The 14835-nt window shown below is 39.4% G+C and overlaps 1 protein-coding gene across 1 annotated transcript in view; it reads left to right on the top strand.

The window, feature by feature from the left end:
- The first annotated feature begins 426 nt into the window (after nucleotides 1-426).
- Nucleotides 427-14835, top strand: part of ELK3 (ETS transcription factor ELK3) — a 91553-nt gene continuing 77144 nt past the window's right edge. The window contains exon 1 of the mRNA XM_074271317.1: nucleotides 427-816. The gene's annotated coding sequence lies outside the window, so the exon portion shown is untranslated. The remainder of the gene's footprint in view (nucleotides 817-14835) is intronic.

A 14835-nucleotide genomic window follows, 5' to 3' on the forward strand; every position in this document is an offset into this window, starting at 1 on the left:
TGTAAATAAGACTCCAATTCTAGCTGTCCGAGGTCCTTCCAACTCCAGATGTGTGATTCCGGGAGCCACTTTTAGGATGACCAGGGGCATCTTTTATTTGAGGAAACAAGGCTTGAGCAGTGATTCCAAGTGGAGTTGAATCAGGAAAAGAGGAATTCTTTGTGGGATGGATGCTCCTCTGTCAGTCCGTGTCACGGAGGAAGCCGAGGCGAGGGAAGGCTGGGAGTCCGGGGGAAATGTGTCTTTCTCTCCAGCCCAGCCACCTTGTACAATGTGAGGAAAAGGCTGCAGTTGTACCAAGTTGGAGCTGGTTAGAAGCTCCTCCCCTGGGGTGGTGGAACAGGAAGAGGTGGGGGGTCAGGAGCTCCGCTGTGTCTGTTCGAGAGAGAGTGTGTGTCTGCGTGTGCGTGCGTGTGTGTGTGTGTGTGTGTGTGTGTGTAGTTCCCATTACCATTTTATTATGTGTGTGTCTTATATTACAGCCATGCTGAACATCAGCGGCCAGAGAGAGAGGAGAAGGGAGGAAAAGCCTGTTTACACAGACTGCAAACCGCCTGGGGAATAGTGCAGTAAAGGAAGTGAGCCGGCTCTCTGTCTGACTGCTCCAACTTCCTGCTCTCTCTCTCACACACAGCAGAAAAAAAAGAGACAGAGGGAGAGAGAGGGAGAGGAAAAAAGGGGGAAAAATCAGGATCTCGTTCCAGCACCCACAGACCTCGCAGACGCCTGTCAGCATGGAAAAGCGGGGGGTTTTACTTGCTTCCTCTTAAAAGCTTGCCCAGCAGAAGAATCGGTTAAAGCTCATCCCACATCTGGGTAAGTTGAGGGGGGCTTCTCGCGCCCGTGCGGTGGCCAAGTGGGAGCCGCTGCAAAGTTTGCGTGCGGGACTAGGGGCTGCGGGAGGGGTCTGGGGGGGCTGTCTTGTTGCGAAGGCTCGGGGTGTGTGCGTGCGTGCAGGGGGCACGCAGAGCGACGCTGCCCGAGCTCCCCGGCGGCCACTCCCCGGGGCAGACGCTAGCCCCGGGCATCCGGGCGGGCTGCCCCACTTTGTGTGCTTCTGCCTCCGCTGCCGCTTTCCGAGCCTTCGTACTCCGGAGCGCGGGAGACAAAAGCAGCAGGGATGCTCTGGAGTCTTTGGTGGGGTCTGAAGCGCACCCCTGAAGGAGAAGGGGGCGGGTGGGGAGGGATGGACTAGCAAGATCTTTCGGGGAGAGTCTGGAAGGAAAGGGAGCACCGGGGACAGCTGTTGGTGGAGCCTACGAGAGTGTGCTGGTTTCAGGCTAGACTTTAGAAGAGACTTCAGCCGTCCTAGGTGGACCCCTGGGACGGGACGGAGAGCAAAGGCCCCTCTGGAGAAGTAAAGGGCTGGGGGGGGGGGGGGCGGGAGATGAAGTCACTTCTTGGGGGAGAGAGTATGGAGCAGTCACTCCGCGGAGAGCCTTGAACTCCCTTCCCCACCCCATGTGGGACATTTAAAGGTCCCCGAGCTGGCGGGGCTTGGAGCGAAGGCCAAGGGCAGGGGAGATCCCAGCTTCCACCGGGCCGGCCGTGCTTTCGGAGACCGCAAATGTTTGTCAATAAAGTGCAGGGGGGTGGGTAGGCGGGACATCTGGGGAGGGTTGCTCGTGCATTTTCTCTTGCTTTTTCCAGGCAAAAAAAAGGAGTTCTGGGTTTGTTGGCTAGGTTTCCCCAGCTGATCAAAGTGTGTGCAAGGAGGAGGAGAGAAAAAGGAGGAGGAGGAGAGGAGGAGGAGGAGGAGGAGGAGGAGTCATTTCTGGGGCCGGGGGTGGGAGCAAACGCTATGATTTCAGAAACTGCAAAAGGGGCTTTAAAAAAAAAGGAGGAGAGTGTCGGGAGAATTTCTGGCTTGTCTGGAAACAGGAGGACTAATTGCCATGCGCTTCCGCTTTGAAACTGGCACCAGACAACATCTTGAAAATGAGTCACTTCAGCAGCTCACAAAGAAACTCTGTGGTTTTTCTCCTGCTCAGGTTTATGTATTTGCGCTTTTTACAGTTTCCTTTGTAGTCTTCGAGAGTCTCTCCAGCCCCTGCCCCCTATTCCCGCCGCGCCCCCCCTTGCTTTTTAAAGCCCCCTGGCCCGCTTTGCCACTTTCCACCCTCCTGAAAAAAAAGGGGGGAGGGGGGGAAGAGAGAAAGGAGAGAGTTGTTTTTGGATTTGGCTTTGCAGGAGAAGGTTAGAGGGACTCTGATGCTGCAGGGGGAAAAAAGTTCCCTGAATTTTCCACTGGCTTTTGCAGGAAGAGAGCCCCTTCAGTCACCGCTAAGTAATGTCTGCACACACATACACACACACACATACACACACACATACACACACACACACACACACACACACACACACACACACACACACACACCAACTAATCTCATTAGGAGTTTCCGTTCTTTTAACACAGGAGGGTTTTTGTGAAGCTAACCCCTGTCCTGCCTTTCTCAGACACAGCCCAGCCACTGAAAGGGAGACAAGTTACATCTTTATTTATTTAGGGCTCAGAAACAAAACAAGACTTTCCAGCCTCTAACGCTTGAAATTTTCGCAGTCTCCTCTCTCCCTTTCCTTTATTCCATTGGTTTTCTTTTCTGGACAGCCGGCCTGCCTTTCCCCCTCCCTAATTTGTTTTGCATGTGCTTTGAACCTTTTGGCTTCCAGGGGTTCATGCAGACCCATCTTCTCAAATATTTACTGTCGTTTTCATTGGGGGGCGGTGGGGGACGGGGAGGAGAGGGTTGGGGAGAGAGAGAGAAGCTGAAACATGTTCCAGACATCAATTAATGACCCTAAATCAATTTCAGATCCCCGTTGCCAAGCCAAATAACCCTCTGCTATCTCCCCCTCTGTTGTGCAAATTTATTTGGGGAAAAGTCAGTTATGAGTTTCAATTTATGGAGATTATAAAGTTAGAGATTGGCTTAGGAGGTTCCTGGGTCTTTCCATAGAGAGAGTTGCTTATAACCCCTTTTTTTTTTTTTTTTAACTTGTCAGTAATAAACTTGCAAGTAGAAATTGTGTGTGGGGGAAAGACTATGGCATTTATATGGCAGTTATGAAAAGGATGAAGGCTTTAGCAGACAGGTTTGTTTTTTTAAAAACCATTCATGATTACAGAGAAATGTAGTTATGCCATTAAAAAAGATAAAGAGGTGTTGAATTGGGCCAAAAAAAATTTTTTTTGAGAGTGAGCTTGGAAGACATGCTAGGTGTCCCGTGACTCTTTTCTGTCTTGGAGTGTTATTAGAATTTGCAGGATACTTATTTACAATGCCCTGTTTCAGAGGGCATCTTAGTGTAGTAGGAAGTGTCAGACTTAACTTGTTGAATTGAGTGGAATTGAATTGTATTGTGGTTCCAGTGCCCCATTTCAGAGGACATCTTAGTGTAGTAGGAAGTGTGGGACTTACAAACTTGTTCATCGAGTGGAATTGAATCGTGCTGTGGTTCCAGTGCCCCATTTCAGAAGACATCTTAGGAAGTATCACACTTACGAACTTGTTGAATTGAGTGGAATTGAATTGTATTGTGGTTCCAGTGCCCCATTTCAGAGGGCACCTCTTGTAGTGGGAAGTGTTGACCTTAAAAACTTGTTAATTGAGTGGAATTGAATCGTGTTGTGGTTCCAGCATTTGTGGTGGAAATGGGCAAATAACTGAGCCTCTACATTTTTGGTAAAAGTAGAATAGGATAGGGATGCTTTGTACCTGCTCTCTGGATCTAAGTAAACTTTAATGTACGACATCTATAGCAATTGTTATGGAAAGAGAAATTGATTAGCGATCTGGCCTCAGGGCCAGGAAAACCTAGATTCTAGACTGGATTGTGAACTGTACTGGTTGCTCTGTGACCTCCTTAGGCTAGGAAGTCTTTTAATCTCTCAATTTCCCAGTCAAGTTAGACTCTAAATTTCTTTGATGAAATTTCTTTTGAAGAAATCTACTAAAACCTGCATAAGTAAAAAGAATTCTTTCATTCTTTAATCTCATATTCAGTTTCCATTCAGATTCGCCTCCATCCCGGTATTAGGATGTAGCAGAGCATCTGGCCAGTGTGGGTTGAGGTCTCCTTTTTGACCGGGTACTGTGGAGGAAATTGAGGCAAACAGAGTTATGTGACTTGACTAGGTTCATGCAGCCAATAAGTATCTAAGGCTGGATTTGAATTTAAGCTGTCTTCTCTCTGCCTCTTCTTTCTTTTCATCAGGTGGGCACATAGGATTATTTGTTCCCTTTAAAGATGATAATGCAAAGGATTACTCTTACAAAAAGCTTTGGTCAGGTCTCCATGAGATTTCTTTATGAATGAAGACTTAGAGCATTCCTATTTTTAGAGACGGCCCATCTTAAAATTTTAAAAAGATGAAAGTCTTAGAATTCAAACTATTACTTGGAATGCATTGGGTCAGTATAAAATTTCATATTTCACTACTGGACTGGACATTGAAAGTTGTAATCTGCAATACTATCTTCTTGAAAAATACGGTATCACACTAATACCAACCCACTGGCTTACCTTTTTGGCCACATTGGGCAAAATTATAGGTTTCAAGGCTTCTGGGCACTTGAGTTATGCTTCTCATGGGAACATAAACTTTTAGAATTGAAAAGGACCCAGAGACCATGGAAGATGGGGATGCTTGACCATTTCTGGGTATTGGGGACCTGTTTAGGTGATTGCTGAAACTTACACATCCTTTCTTAGAATTACTTTTTTTTTTTTAATGCATAAGACAAAATGCACAGGATTATAAACAAAACCAATTCTATTGAAATAGTTAAGATTTTTTTTTTTGTTAAATTCACAGACCCCCAAGTTAAGAACCCTCTAATCTAGTCCAATTGATACAAGGCAGCTAGCATTTATATTGTGCCTTAAAGGTTTGCAAAGCCTTTAGTCTATTGTGTCATTTTATCAGTTTACATGTGGGGAAAGTGAGGTCTAGAGAATGAAAGTGATTTCCCCAGATAACATAGGCAGTAACTATTGTAGCTGAGAATCAAAACCAGGTCTTTGGATTTCAAATTCAGTGTTTTTTTCCACTGTACCAAGCTGTTAAAATGCCTTGGGGTCAAGAAAAATTTATTAGAAGCTATTGAATGTTGTCGTGAATAGAGTGGAAATTTGTTTTTTTTTTAATTAATTTTATAATTATAACATTTTTTTGACATTTCATATGCATAGGTAATTTTTTTTACAACATTATTCATTGTACTCCCTTCTGTTCCGAGTTTTTCCCCTCCTTCCCTCCACCCCCTCCCCTAGATGGCAGGCATTCCCATACATATTAAATATCTTATATATATCCTAGGTACAATATATATGTGCAGAACTGAATTATTTGTTGTTGTTGCTGCTGCTGCTGCTGTTGTTGTTGTTGTAGTTGTTGCAGCAAAGGAAGAATTGGATTCGGAAAGTAAAAATAACCTGGGAAGAAAAACAAAAAATGCAAACAGTTTACACTCATTTCCCAGTGTTCCTTTTCTGGGTGTAGCTGATTCTGTCCATCATGAATCAATTGGAATTGGATTAGCTCTTCTTTATGTTGAAGATATCCACTTCCATCAGAATACATCCTCATACAGTATCATTGTTGAAGTGTATAGTGATCCCCTAGTTCTACTCGTTTCACTCAGCATCAGTTGATATAAGTTAGAGTGGAAATTTGGTAATTGAAAAGGCTTAATTTAAAATTCTGCTTCAGATCCATTAGCCCTTTCACTTAAATTCTGTGTGCCTCATTTTCCTCATCTGTAAAATGGAAGAGGCAAGGGAAAGTTGGACTCCATTTCTATGGTCCTTTCCGCCTCTCCAAACAGTCCTCTGAACTACCATAGCCTAGTTTCTGGAGAAACAAAAAAACTAACAGACTAGAAGTAGTGTCTTTTCTCCATTTTCTTGGAATGACTGACCTTAAGTGAAGCAGAAAACAAAATACAGATTATTTACTGACCCACCTGAATGTTGTGGTTTCCTATATTGAAATGAGAAGGGAATAAGCATTTAGCAAACACCTATTACATGCCAAATGCTGTGTTAAGCACTTTAAAAATGTTATTTCATTGGATTGTCTTAATCACCCTTAGTATAAATGCTATTATGGCCCCCACTTTATAGTGGAGGAAACTGAGGCAAATAGAGATTATGTGACTTGACCAGGATCGCACAGCTATTACATATCTGAAGCTGTATTTAAACTTTTCCTCCCTCTATCCATTGTACCACCTAGCTACCTCCCCCCCCTTTTTTTCATCAAGAATAAAATTTTAAAATGCAAAAGTATGCATGGATATCTCTGAGATAATATCTGGTCATCTGCATTTATAACAGCATTAAGGGATTTAGAAATGACTTGATCCTCTTTCTAAATGTACTTGTAAGCAAGATACTTTTCAGATGATAGATGAGAAATAAAATTGTCTCTTAATCTTAATAGTTTACCTGTGTAAGATAATTCACCATCAGTAAAATAACAATTGTGTTATCTAAGCCATGTAATAAACAATTACAAAGAGTCCAATACAGAAAAACAAAATGAAGAAATCCCTGCCTTTAAAGGATTTATCCTCTACTGGGAGGAAACAACATATCTTCATTTAATGCAATGCAAAATATAAACAAGAATATATAAAGTAATTGGGGGGGGCAAGAACCTGAATAGTTAGGGGGACTGGGAAAGACTACAGATAGACGATAGAGCTTCTATCTACCTAGGAGAGGTGGAGGGAAGGAGAAAATGCATTCTGGGAATCTATTATTATTATTATTATTATATTCCTATAAAAATGGCCCAGGGATTAGTCAGCTTCTTGCTAGTATTTGTTTAAATTTAATTTTTTAGAACAGAGTTCTTAACAGCTTTTGTGTCATAGGCCTTTGACAGAGCCTACTGAAATCCGTGTTGTTAAATGCATAGAATTGTGAAGAAAAAACATTTTATTGAATGAAGCTATCAAGATATTAAAACTCATTTCACTTGTGTTCTAGAAACCATTGTTTTTGTTATTATCTCATTCTTCACTGTATCTTGGGACAGAGACAAGAATGCTGGATGTAATAGCACTAGCCTGCATTTATATAGGATTTTTAAAGTTAACAAAATTCTTTGCAAATTTTATCTCATTTGATGGGAAATAAATGGTTTTATCATCTCCATTTTTTCAATGAGGAAACTGAGGAAGATGGTAGCAAAGTGACTTGCCCAGAATTACATAGGTAGTAAGCGTCTAAATCTGAGGATTGTACTCAGAGAATCATAATTTAAATCTTGACTCTGTTAGTTAATAATTCTAGAACTATATATAAAATCCTCTGTAATTCAAAGGGCTTCTTGCCCCGGCCCCTTCCTACTCTTCCAATTTTCTTATACCAGACTGCCCATTGTGTTCCCTATGAGTCAATGACTTTGGTCTTCCTAGAGTTCTTCCTTGGTTGTTCCCATGCTTGGAAGTCACTTCTTCCTGGTTTCCCTGATTTTTTTCAAGTCCCAGTTAAAATTTTAACTTCTACAGAAATCGTTCCCAGTATTCCATATTTTGGAGACTTTCCTCTGTTGATTGTCTTCAATTAATTTCATATATGTGTTTGAGTGTGTGTGTGTATATATATATAAATATATATTAGTGTGTGTATATGTGTGTTTTAATATATGTGTTCTTCTATATATAAATTTTCAATTCATCATATTTTATGTATATATTATATATATGCTCTCAATTTATCATATCACATATATTATCCTATATATACACACATATATACAATCTCTAATCTATCATATTATATGTATATACATTTCCCACATACAAAATTTTCCCATGTATAATATCCCATATAAATATATTCTCCATTTCATCCTATATTATATATATATAATCTCCAATTTCTCATATATATTCTTCAATATATATAAAATCTCCAATCATGTTTATATATATTTTCCTATAGATAAGCATTTCATAGATATATATTTATAATCTCCCATATAGATATAAAGTCTTCAGTTTATCATATATTATGTATATATTCTCCTACATAAAAAATTTCAAGTTATCATATTATATATATAGATATTTCCAGTGTATGTGTATATGCAATCTCCCAAATAGATATACAGTCTCCAGTTTATCACATATTATGTGTCTATATCTCAATATAAAAATCTCCAATTTATTATATATGTATATATAAAAATATTCTATATAGATATGCAAAGCCTCCAGTTTATTATAGATTATGCATATGTATTCTCTAGGTTAAAATCTCTAATTTATTATATTTTACATATAATATTCTATAAAAATAATCTCTCTATATATACATACATCTCTTCCTTATACATATGCAAAGTCTCCAGTTTATCATATATTATGTATACATATTCCCCTTTATGTAAAATCTGCAACATAACATCCAATTTATCACATATATGTATAAACAAATATATATACATACACATACATGTATATATCCCCAAACAAGATATAGATTTTGTTTCTACAGAGTTGCTGGCATGTTGTTTTTCTCATTAGGTTGTGAATTCCTTGAAGGAAAGGATTGCTGTTGTTTTTATTTATTTGATTGTTTAGTACTTAGTACAATGCCTAATGTTTTAACAGACCCTTAATAATTGTTTGTTGACATATGGTACCTAGCACGCAGTAGGCACAAAACAAGGGTTTTTTGACTGACAGCATATAGAGCCTAGCACATAGTAGGCGCTTAACAAGTGTTTATTGACAGATGACAGCATAAGGTTCCCAGCATGTATCAGGTGCTTAATAAATGTTTGTTGACTGACAACATAGTAGGTACTTAATAAAGACTGACTGTGAGCTTGCACAAGTCTCTTCATCTCTCTGGGCCTCAGTTCCTCCAAGGTAAAACGAGAGAGTTGAATTCAACAGGCCTCTCAGGTGCCTTCGGGTTTTGGTTCGGTGTTCCTTAGACTTCTGTCAGAGCTGCTAGATGATGCAGTGCAGAGAGGGTCAGGCCTAGAGTCAGGAAGACCTGAGTTCAAAAGTGACCTGAGATACTCACTATGTGACCCTGGGCAAGTCTCCTTAATTTCCTCCTCAGGGGGGCAGCTAGGGGGCGCAGTGGATAGAGCACCAGCCCTGAATTCAGGAGGACCCGAGTTCAAATCTGGTCTGACACTTAACACTTCCTAGCTGTGTGACCCTGGGCAAGTCACTTAACCCCAGCGGGGGGGGGGGGGAATCCTCATCAGTAAAATGAGCTGGAGAAGGAAATGGCAAACTATTCCAGTATCTTTGCTAAAAACAAACAATCAAAACCAAATAGGGTCATGGAGAGTCAAGCACAATTGAAATGACTGAACAGTAGGAAAAATGATCATTGTTGATAGAGTTTAGAAAGAAACTGTTCTAGGACAAGCCATTATTCAGCTGTTATGCTTTTATAGTTAATGATGTGTGGATTATTGCAAGGGTGGATACAGACTTTTTGGTAACTGAATACAGGTATTATGAATTTGCTTCTTCTTATTCCCATTTTATAAATGGGTATATCAAGGTTCCCAAAGGTGACTTGACTTGCCCTATATTCACACTGGATTTATGGCTGAAGTCCAATTCTAGAATCATTCCATGCTATCAAGTACCAGATACCCTATATTTACACCCTTCTGACTCAGTTTCCTCTTGGGGCAATGAGAGGTTTGGACTGCATGACCTCTGAGATCCCTTCCAGATCCTCAAATGTCCAAGTCCTTATAATCTGAACAGGTTAGGTTTCCAGAAGCACCTTCCTGAAGACTTTTTCAAAACAATGGGCTCGTTAAAGAAATTAATTAAAAACTCTCCAAAGACATGCTTTTACTTCCTGGAGTGAAGGAAGAGCTTTGTTTTCACTGAAGATGATTTACTGCTTGCTAATTTGCAGCTCTGCTTTCTTCCAGCCACTTGGAGTGACTCAGTCATCACCATCAAAGCTCTCTGGGAGGTGGCGAATCCATCACTCGCTGTGGTTTTGAGGGGGGTGTGCCATCTGCTTTGTTCCTGAGTAGGAAAGATGAGGAAGTTGGCTATGTGGTTGCTCTAAGGCTAGTCCATACACACAAGGAAGCACCCTGACCAGTTAAGGAGAGCACTTATCTTTGGCTATGGCCCTTTTGCAGGCAGGAGTCTTTGTATTTGTGTTGAACTGGCTCTTAGAATCATCCCAACTCCTTAGCTTGGGTGTCAGTGGTCCCAAGGAAAATTCAAAGATCATAAATCTAGATTCGGAAAGAAGACTGATTTCATGAGGTCGACTACACGATTAAATCCAAGTTCTCTGACTACAAAATTCAGGATACTTCTACTTCTCTATGCCAGCAATCTGGTACTGGGGAAATGAATGGATATTTTACCCAGAGTTATTGTTTGGTGAGCTCATTGGTTGGCCATGAAGTGTTGATTCATTGTTCTACAGCTGGAAGGGGATATTAAGTCCACATTTCTCTCCTTTTTTTTTTTAACAGATGAGGAAACTGAGGCTTACTTAGTCATTTGCCCAGTGTCACAGAGGCAGGAAGCCCCACCACAGAATTTGAACCCGGGTCCTAGGACACCAGCAGAATATTATTGCCTTTTCCATCATTCTGATTGTCATGACCTAACACATTGAAACAGCATTTTTCTGCGGGGCCAGGAGGTGTGTTTATAGTTTGATTGACTAACCCGACTCCTCTTCCTGGAACGTTGAGGACTCTTGAAGGGCTGAGTTGCTGGGATGATGAAGTGGCTCATTGCTCTCAATGACTTATGGATGAGTCAGCCTAACATCAAGGTATAGCAACAGGAAGTCAGTCCACTTCTGCTACAAATCCAAAGAAAATGTTAGCTAGATGATGACAGGAAGCAGGCCAGATGAAATAGAAAATATACCTTGTCTCTTGCAAACACATTTTCCTTGGGAGGAAAAAGAAAGATAGGGGGAGGGGAAGATAGCTCCTCAATAACTTAGAAATTATCCATCATCCTCACTTTGTTGTGTTATCTACAGGTGAACCAGATATTTAGATTTTTAGAGATTTGAGGGTTTTTTTTCATCCAAGGCTCATCTGATTGAGGTTTACTCATCTGTGTAGTTACATAAAAGCAATGTAAACTTAGAAGGGAGCGACTCATGGTGTTTGGAGTTGTAAAGCAACCCTCCCTGCCTAGAGAGTTAAACCAACCTGGATTTTCTCATTTATCAGCAAAAAGAGCTTTCTGCAATCCCTCAGAAACCATCCAGCCTGGTCTGTAAGAGCTTCTCGAGATCAGTCTGGTGTTTATCTGTTATTAAGTATCTACAAATAAAATTTTCTTCCCTTATCAAAAATTTTTGTAAAAGAATGCTCTTGTAGAGGGAGGGAGGGAAAAATTTGGAAAAATGAGTACAAGGGATAATGTTATATAAAAAGAATTACTCATGCATATATACTGTCAAAATTTTATAATTATAAAATTAATAAAAAAAATAAAAAATAAAAGAATGGCCTTAAGCTTCACAAATTTTGTACCAGATTTTAATTGATATATTCTATCATCATGTCACCTGTATTCCTCCTTATATCTTTCCCTTTCTCCCTTCCTGAGAGCCATTCCTTAGTACCAAGACATTTTATTTATTTATTTTTAATAGTATTTTATTTTTCCAAATACATGCAAAAATGGTTTTTTCAACATTCACCTTTGCAGAACCTTGTGTTTTAAATTTTTCCCCTCTCTCCCTCCTTCCCAAGACATCAAGCAATCTGATATAGGTTAAACATAGGCAATTCTCCTAAATATATTTCCATATTTGCCATACTGCACAAGCAAAATCAGATCAAAAGGAAAAAAAAAATATGAGAAAGGAAAAAAAAAAACCAAAAAAGGTGCAAATGCTATGTAGAAAGACATTTTTAAAAGAAAATTCAGCAGAACACATGATAACCTTGTTCCAAGTTCCAAAGATCCCCTCCCCTCCCCCCTTTCATGTATGAGGAAACTGAGTAGTGCTCTGGATCATATAAGAGGTAAATGGTTGCACCAGGATTCAAATCTATCACAGATTTGGAGATTTCCATTTCTAGGGCTGGAAGGTCCTCGGAGGCCATATAGTCTAACACCTTTATTTTATAAATGAGGAAGTTATAGAATAAGAAGTTAAGTGACTTGGTCAATAATTGTAGAGGGTGAGATTTGAACACAGATCCTCTGACTTCAGTGCTCCTTACAATGCACCAGACAACTCCTGTCATTGACTCTATTATTGATGCAAATTAATATATTTTATAGGAAGTAATTACTCTCCTGTTGTTGTTGTTGTTTAAGAAAAAGGATTTGAATCAGGATTAGAATCTTAGCTTTTTGAAGCGGGAAAGGATGTTGATTGGATTTGCAACTTTCCTCTAAGGGAAAAGACAGATGTGACTTTCAGTAAGTATAAATATTAGTTTGAGCATGAGCAGTTAATCCTTTTAAATGCAATGAGATGTAGTGGATACAGTTCTGCCCTGAGAGCCAATAATCCTGAGTTTGAATCCAGGCTCCTATATTTGCTGGCTGGGTGGTCTTGGGTAAAATTCATCATTCGGCCTCAGTTTCCTTATCTATAAAATGGGGATAATAATAATAGTATCTCACAATGTTGTTGTTAGAGTCAAGTGAGGTAATATACATGTGAACATCTATTATTTTTCTTTGGGAATTAGAAAAAAACAACTAGATAAAAAGGTTTCAAAAAGAGGGCATTAGAAATTTGCTTAAAAAGACATAGACCGCATTTCCAATTATTTACAAATGATTAATGGCCAGTTCTCTTTTCCCTGCTCAAGGAGAGCAAGTGTGGAGATCAGAGGAGCTGAGTTCAAATCCTACTTTATACTTGTGTGGCCTTGGACAAGTCAACTTCTCAGGGCCTCAGTTTCCTCATTTGCAGAAAAGAGAGAGCCCCTGAGATCTCTTCTGACTCTGGATGTAAGATTCATTGAACATTGTTATTGTTAATATTGTTTTTGGTGGTGTTATGGGTTGTAGACTTTTGGCTGGATCTTAGAGATCCTTGAGCTCAACTCCGCTATTTTATAGATCACATTTAGACTCATGTAGATTGAACAAATTGCCCAATATCTCATAATTAGTAAGTGTTGATTATGAGATTTAAACCCAGTTCCTGACTCCCAAATATAGCATCCAATTGTCATGTGTAATGATATAAACTATCATAAGGTTAAAAAATCTACCATATTCTCTATTTTAAAAATATTTAATTTTTATTGATCTCTTTTATTTTTACATCAACTTCATTTCCAAAGGTATATTCTCTCTCTCTCTCTCCTCTACAACCCAGCAGGATTCAAAAAACACACCAACAAATAAAAAACAAGAAAAAAAAGTATTTCAATAAACCATAAGAAATGTATCAGCAAAGTTTGACGGTGTACTCAAAGAAGAAGGGAGGTAGATTGCCTTGTTTTTTCTTCAAGGCAAATCTTGATCAATAGAACTCTCTAATATTCTCATTGTTTGACACTAAACCAAATTTAATCTAACTAAAATGAGTCGATAAATTAAGTTAAAATTACTTTGAGAATTAAATGTCCTTGAGGCATTTTTAAAAGGTATTTGGAGGGGATTTGTGGAGAGCTCAGAGGAGTCTCTGATATTTCTCTGCCATCTTGACTCTACCCTCTCTGCTCTCCACCCCAGAATTACTTGCCCTTCTAAGGAAAATCATTTTCTTTCCCAAAGAGGCATTAGAGGCAGCTAGATGGTGCGGTGGCCTTGGAATTGGGAGGACCTGAGTTCAAATGGGGCCTCAGACGCTTAATACTTATTAGCAATTGCCTCACAAAAAAAAAAAAAAAAACAAAACAGAAAAAAATCCAGGAGGAAACGAAGTGACACATTAGGTAGAATGTCAAGACCAGAGTCGGGAAGGTATGCTAAATCTGGTCTCACACATTTACTGGCTGTGTGACTCTAAGCAAGTCATTTAACCTGTTTGCCTCCATTTTCTTCTCTGTAAAATGGGGATAATAAAAGCATCTCCCTCCTAGACTTGTTATAGAATAAAAAACTTACCTATAGTTATGTGTGGTTGAATTGGGACTTCTGACCCTTAAGTCCGGTGCTCTTCCCTTCTCTTACCCAGCCAGTCATCCCTTGTAACTAATAATGCTGATGATAAAAAAGAAAGATCAGAAAAGCAATTAATAAAAACTAAATATAATAACGTCGACAAAATCTGACAACATATGCACCATTCTACACCCATAACCCTCTACCTCCTCATAAAAGAGAGCACAGTGTGTGTCTCATCTCTTTTTGGGAACCAGGCTTCAGACAGCATCCCATCCAATTCTTTGAGAAAGAATTGGAAGAAATAAAATTGGCTTTTTGTCAATAATTCTTTTTTTTTTTTTTTTTTTGGCAGCAGCCTTAGGAAAAAAAATTCTTTGGTGTTCTGCATAATCAAACTTTCTGAGAAAATAGATTAATTAGATTAATTGCATTAGATTTTTTTCAGCACTGAATAATAATGGACTCTTCTGCTATTTCAGAACAAACTCTCACTGGCTATGTGACCTTGGGGCATTTTGTTCAATTTACCTGAGCTTAGATGTTCTCATCTGTAAAATGGGGGAGTTGAGCTAGTTAAGAGCTTCTTAAACCTTTTCCACTTGTGATCTCCTTTCGTCAGAGAAATTTTCACATGATCCTGAGTTTCTAAGTATATAAAATAGTTATACAAGTCAAACATTTAATGATGATAAATCATAATTTCACAGCCTCCACATTCAGTTGTGAGAATCCACATGGGGTCAGTTTAAGACGCTAAGAGCTAGGT

Source organism: Sminthopsis crassicaudata, chromosome 5, assembly GCF_048593235.1.
Source record: "Sminthopsis crassicaudata isolate SCR6 chromosome 5, ASM4859323v1, whole genome shotgun sequence".
Classification (NCBI taxonomy): domain Eukaryota; kingdom Metazoa; phylum Chordata; class Mammalia; order Dasyuromorphia; family Dasyuridae; genus Sminthopsis; species Sminthopsis crassicaudata.